The sequence below is a fragment of the Lonchura striata genome, chromosome 1A, assembly GCF_050655825.1.
Source record: "Lonchura striata isolate lonStrDom1 chromosome 1A, ASM5065582v1, whole genome shotgun sequence".
NCBI classification, from domain to species: Eukaryota; Metazoa; Chordata; class Aves; order Passeriformes; family Estrildidae; genus Lonchura; species Lonchura striata.
Genome location: NC_140741.1, coordinates 58,706,945 through 58,713,392, shown reverse-complemented (window position 1 = coordinate 58,713,392; position 6,448 = coordinate 58,706,945). Strand labels below are relative to the sequence as shown.

At 42.3% G+C, this 6,448-nt stretch overlaps 1 long non-coding RNA gene and 3 other non-coding genes across 4 annotated transcripts; 1 reads left to right on the top strand and 3 right to left on the bottom strand.

Annotated features, from left to right (window-relative positions):
• Positions 1–1,987: 1,987 nt before the first annotated feature.
• LOC146763498 (uncharacterized) lies at positions 1,988–6,315 on the bottom strand. The gene is made up of 2 exons (XR_014951764.1): positions 6,106–6,315; positions 1,988–5,540 (listed from the first exon to the last, which is right to left on the bottom strand). It is a non-coding gene; the product is annotated as an uncharacterized LOC146763498 (long non-coding RNA).
• On the bottom strand, positions 5,637–5,708 carry TRNAW-CCA (transfer RNA tryptophan (anticodon CCA)). The gene has a single exon. It is a non-coding gene; the product is annotated as a tRNA-Trp (tRNA).
• Positions 6,144–6,215, top strand: TRNAD-GUC (transfer RNA aspartic acid (anticodon GUC)). Its single transcript has one exon. It is a non-coding gene; the product is annotated as a tRNA-Asp (tRNA).
• Positions 6,316–6,318: 3 nt separating the features above from the next.
• On the bottom strand, positions 6,319–6,390 carry TRNAD-GUC (transfer RNA aspartic acid (anticodon GUC)). The gene has a single exon. It is a non-coding gene; the product is annotated as a tRNA-Asp (tRNA).
• Positions 6,391–6,448: the final 58 nt, after the last annotated feature.

Genomic DNA, 6,448 nt, shown 5'->3' with positions numbered 1-6,448 from the left:
CAACACTGCAGTCTTACAGTCTTTAAACAAGTGGGTTAAATTCTTCTGTGTTTTACCTGCTGCTTGCTGGGAACACGCACTGCTTCTGTTTTATGATGGGAAAGGTTTAGTGTTTAGATTTGACTACATGTCCTATGCTTTTGAGAACCACCTTACAGTATACCAAAAATAAGAATTTAGATGTAGCTATTTCAATTTCTCCATCAGTCATGGATCTGAAATGGGATTGTTGGTGTTTGCACCTACTCTCCTTTGTATTCCAGAAAGAGTTGTAAGTTGCTGTCAGGAAAAGGGATTTCCACTACTGTTGTGTGCTCCATCAAGAAGCTCTCGTGGTGCCTGTTGCTCCTATTTACCTTACCATAGCTCAGTATCAGTTAGATGAAGGTGATGAGGATTATTTTTTCTGGTAGGTAATTTCGAGACAGATCAAGGACCCACCCACAGGAAGCTTGACACTTCCCACTGAAGAATTGGTGTGATGTAACAAAATAATTAAGAGGAGGGAGAAGCTTAGCTTGGGACATTTAATTTACTTCGTTGTGCTAGTAGCTCTGTGAGGTGGCAGTCATGTGAAGTTCTTTATTATTTGGATCTGAAAGTGCTTGGTTCCTGGTGTACATACTTAACCTGTTCAGTTAGGCAACGAGACTGAACAGTGGGTAGAAACATCTTCCTCCATTAATACCACACATGCACACAGTAAAAAGTAATGAATCAACATGGATTGACTACTATCATTTACTTTTAAGCTTGACTAGAACAAATTAGATGGTTCTATATATATTTTCAGCTATTTTACCCAACAATTTACCAGGTACATGGGCATTACATGACAGGTGTTTTAAAAATACTTAAAGGAAATTTAATTCCTGTTCAAATTTGATAGTGCTAACTTAAAGCATAGTATTTTTCACCCTGAAAAGCTTTTAGGTGGCTTGGGAAATAGTCTTTCATCTACCTTTAAGAATTTGCTTCTTTTCCAGATATGGAACAAGTTGCACAATATACTTTAGAGAGATCCTTCAGTTATCATACTAATGTAAAAAATAACAACTTTAACTCATATCAAGTCTAAAATTATTTAAAGCAGCATAAGGGATAACTGGGTCTGGGAAATTTCAGTCAAAGTTAATAGTGAAAATACAATCTAAAAAGTTGGTGTAGTCACCATGTAACATCCCCAAAGAGAATAATAGTAGGATAGCCCTGAAGCTTGTTTTTTGACAGTCCTTCTTAGTGCAGGCACCATTCACAACTTGCTGTACTGTTCAGATCCTGCAATACAGCTGGTGCTGGCTTTTCTTGTGAGTGCCAGTTCAGGAATGGAAGGAAGTACAACCACTGAGCTTGAATACATTGATGGCAGACCTGGTTTTAATGCATTAAGTGTAGCATAAAAAACCCCTACAGGAATACAGCACAAAATAGTAAATCCCTACAATTACACTCACAGTTCAGCTTTGGTCATAACAAATGGATAGGCTGACTTGTCTTATCTTGGTTCTGTGTTTTTCTGCTTTTGCTGTCAGATGAAACTGGCATAGGAGCATCAAGATAGCAGCTTATCATATGTTTTGGCTATTGTTCAAACTCTAGTATAGTTGTTGCGGAGCCACTTAAGGTTGTGGCTCTCATTAACATTGCTTAAAGTTTATATTTACAGTCCATTTAAATATTTAAAGTAATTTTCCCCAATTATAAAGAAAAAATGTATTTATTGTGAATTACTTTATTATGTTACTCTATGTAACTGTCTTGCACTGACATGGAACTCTTTGTTACCTCTAATTGCTTCCAAAGCAGCCAAACCTAAAGAAGCATGATATAATACTTCAGTGTCACTCTTCTTAGGAGCAACAGACTTCTCTGGGAAGCCAAGTCCTCGGCACAAACCTGTCCTTTATTGGTTCTACACTTCCTTCTGTGAAGCTTTCCAGTACTTGAATGTTTATTCCTAACTGCAAATTCTGGTTTTTGAAGACCAGAATACCTGCCTCTACTGGAGAAACAGGTAGCTACAGTTTCCTACTTGTCAGTATAAATGCTGACAAAAGCAAAGTTTAGGGAAAAAAATGTGAAAATGTTGTGAGACTGGCCATTTCCGGTGGTTAAAAGACTGCTCTAAGCTTGCCTAAAAATGTGAAATATGCTGAAAAGAGAAGCCAAAAATCCTTCCTTTGTAGGACCCTCCCAAATATCTGGAATTTCTTAGCTTTCCTGAGCATGAGAGATTTTTCAAGCATACATTCATCTTTGACATGAAAACACCGAATGCCTTTTAAAACTGTCTCAGATTTCCGGCTCGAGTTTTCCTAAGTTTGTGATTTCTCTAATGCCACCTCTAAAAATTAGATAAATAGTTTATGTTGCAGTATGCTGAAAAAAAAAGGGTATTTCTATATATGTGCATTCAAAAAAGTAACCTAAATTAAGTGGAGGGTCTGGAAAACGGCCTATAATGAAGGACAGATGTATAATTTGCATTCATACGTAACATTTGTCTCACAATAGATAACACAAAGACTATACATTCATAGCGCAGTCATTTAAGCACATGTTACAGACATGCTCTTGTCTTAGACTGAGCTGATAAGGAAATGTAAAAAGCTGTATGAAGTATTAATTCAGTCTTGGTAGGTTTCACTATGAAAATTATATTCCCTGTAAGACATGCAATAGAAACTGGAAATATTTACTAGAAATAAAATAAGCAGTTGTCTAATCATTATAGCACAGCATAACTACACTTTCTAGAAACAATTATTTCTTTCCCACAATCTTGATTAATTTAGAAAAATTAGGTGGCTTTTTAATAATTCTAGGTTTTTTCATTAGAAATGTCTGTTTTTAAGTAGAAAGGGAAAAGTGATAAGAAAGAAAGCACGCCTTAGTATAATGGAGCATATTGCTTTTAGAGCAGTTCCAGAGCTGGCAGCCACTGGGAACACTGCTCTGCCACTGTCACCTGAAACAGTGAACAGACATGTGAATAAAGGGATGCCCAGCCCTGTATGGCTGTCCCCAGGCAAGGAAAGAGATTTGTACAACTGCTTTAAAACGTCTTACTGCTGATCTTATGTTCATCAAAGGCCTATACCAACAAGGACTGAAGACAGAAGTGTCAGCTCCTGCTTAAGCATACTGTCAGAAATGAAATGGACAGTTTTCAGGGTGGTTTCCTACAATGAATGATTTCCAAACCAGAATTATTTGGATATTTATTTCTGTCAAACACAGACAGAAGCTATATTTACCATATATAAGCTATTACTTCAGCTCCACTGTTTTTTGAAGCTAAAGTGGACTTAAGTTTTTGCAGGTTTTTTTTTTTGTTTGTTTGTTTGTTTGTTTTTTAGCTAGTAACAATTCCATAAGAAAAAACAGCTGTGTTTTTTCAGGTTACAAAATGCAGTATTTAAAAGTCAGGAAGAGACAAAAAGTACAGAAACACATGAGCTATTGAAATGCTGGTGAGAGACAAATACCTACTAGCATACTTGGAAGCCTCAGAATTAATGGAGTCAACCTGACAAAACATCTGTAAGGTCAAAGAGAACTATTATCCCCACTTCACCAATAGAAAATTGAGTAGGAGAGTTTGTACGTAGCTCAGGCACATTTAATTCTTTCATTTAGTTCTGAAGCATCACTAGATGATTTTGATTTAGGGGCAGTGACCTCTCTTCCTAAAGAACAGCTGACAAAACCTTAAACTGAACCACTAGTATTTGTGAGTGCTGCCAAAGGGGATGATCCTGATCTCTTATCCCGTCCCAGGCCATGCACTCCTGGTGCTTTTCCTGTGTTGGATCTAGTAGTTGTGCCACCAGATTCACATGCTGAGCTGACAGCTGCTGCAATGCCATTGCAAGATGTGATCCAAGTGGAAGGAGGGAAATGCACAGACAGCAGTGGGCAGGGCAGAGCGAGATGGACTGGTTTGTGACAACCTGCACATCAGGTATACTAGTGCAAACCACACTCTGAAAACTTTGACTCCTATAAGCAGATATTACCCATACTGCAAGCCAGAGATATTGTCTGGCAACAATCTGGAATGTTTGGAGCGGGGCACCTGCTTTGGCAGAGGTACAGGAATGCAAACCGATTGCTGCTACTTCTTACATCCAGCTCTCTGGTGGGTGGTGAGGCTGAGAGATAAGATGCTGTGTGGGACCAGGGAAACATCTAACAGATTATGCAGCTCATACAAAATGCATCCATCTAGCAGACTGTGCAATTAAAAGAAAAAGGACTAACCACATTAAATGGAATTCCTGTCAGTATAGCATGTGAGGCAGTCTTCCTTGTCTATTCAGACTTGGTAAAATCTGAGTCAGCTGAAATACTGTGACCAATTCTGAGCGCTTAAAAATGCAGCTTCTTTGGAAAGGCTCCAGAGGCAAGTGATAAAATAATCAGAGGCCCAGCAAACATAGTCTGTTATGCTGGAACCTCTATAGAGAGGCATAACAAATTTCAAATATGTAAGAAGTACCTATAAAAAGGAAGGGAGAAACTATTCTCCTGTGCAATGACATGAGGGCTAGATTTAAGTCAAGGCAAAAAAAGACATCAGGGTTAAACTACATATGCTAGTTTTGTAATTGTAAGAATAGCAAAGTACTGCAAAAAATCACTTAAGGAAGATCCAGAATTTTTGTATTTAAAAGGTTTTAAGGGTATATAGAACAAATAGTAGCATGTAAAAGCCAATGTATTTGGTTTAATAACCCCCACATAATTTGTTGAGTCTGCTGAATCTGATTTATAAGACTTCTGTATTCATTTTCTTCTATGGTTTACAACACTAGTAATCAATTCTTACAAAGTGAGAATTTGTATCTCTGGCATTCTTTCTCAATTCAGGCCCTTGACAAACTATTGTTTTCCTCCCATTTAAATTTCATCAAGTGTCAACTTTCTAGTCCATCTAAATCCTTAAATTATTATTTCTAAGACTTGCTATCTCATGTCTAAATCAAAGCTACATCCTCTCTGTGCCGTTCTGCCATGGGTACCTGTCAACCTCAGCATGTGGAAATAGTTACTCTGAGAAACTTCTGTTCCGCAGCCCAACTCCATCATCCTCAAGGGTTACCCCACCGGCACCCTGGACTCCTCTCTCTTCCTGTCAGGGTTTCCTTCTGCGGAGTTCTCAAGACAAGCACCTCTCTGAACTCTTGGCTCCATCAGACCATTTGCTGCCTCTGCCTTTACTTTCACTGCTTGTTGTGTGAATTTCTGTACTGAAAACATGGTATTTTTGAGGCCTCTGTCCCCTTTAAAATATAGTTACTCTTTCTATACAACTTTCTGAAGTTTTCTCATCATTTCCGCACTGTCGGCTGTGTTAATAAAGTAAACCTTTGACACGTTCTTTCATTTTGTGTTTAAGTGTGTAATCAGGCAGTCCTATTACACACAGACCATAAACAAAGACGCCAGTTTTATCCAATGGGATCTTGCCTTGATCCCCGTTGAGCCCTCAGCGTCGCGCTGCCCTCTCAGCCTCAAGCAGCAGAGGAGACCCTAAGCTGTAGGAGAAAACATAATAAAAACCAACCAATAATAAGGTTCCTCGGTTTCCTGCGCGAATAGGGCGGTAAAACCCGAAAGAAAGAAAAGCTGAATGACCCCGACGTGATTCGAACACGCAGCCTTCTGATCTGGAGTCAGACGCGCTACCGTTGCGCCACGAGGTCTTGCAAAGCGCCTCCCAGCAGAGCGTTACAACAGGGCGGCCGCACGCCGCCGGCAGCGCGGCCCCTCTGCCCACAGGGACAGGGCGGGGGCGGGCTGGCCCGGCGCGGCCCAGGACCCTGCCCGTCCGCCGCCGCACCCCTGCGCCGGCCCCGTTCCGTGACCGCCTTCCCGCGCCAGCACGCTCACTCTCCCCACCCACACCCCCGCTAGTGGTCTGCAGCGGCAAGGCCCTTCCGCCCCGCTCCCTGCTGGCGCCGAGCTCGCCTCCCGCCCCGTTGCCGCCCTACGCAGGCTCGCGGGTCCGTGCTCCCGCTGCCGGAGGTCGCCCCTGCTGTCCCTCCGCCCACAACAGAGCATTCATAATCGGCCGATGGGGACATGGTTGTACGGACTTACTCATAAAAGCACTCCCGCAGAAGCGCTTGTAAGGCAGTTCCTCGTTAGTATAGTGGTGAGTATCCCCGCCTGTCACGCGGGAGACCGGGGTTCGATTCCCCGACGGGGAGGCCGCAATGTGTTTTTTTTTCTTGCCGGCGAGCGGCGCCTTTTGTCGCCGGCAACAAAGGTTTGCGCGGGACGGGAAATAAAAAAAAGCGCGCGAGCGCCGCTCTCCCCGTCGGGGAATCGAACCCCGGTCTCCCGCGTGACAGGCGGGGATACTCACCACTATACTAACGAGGAGCCGCGAGCGGCCTGTCCCCCCGCGCGGGCCCCTCCCGCTCCGCCGGGGCGCGTGCGC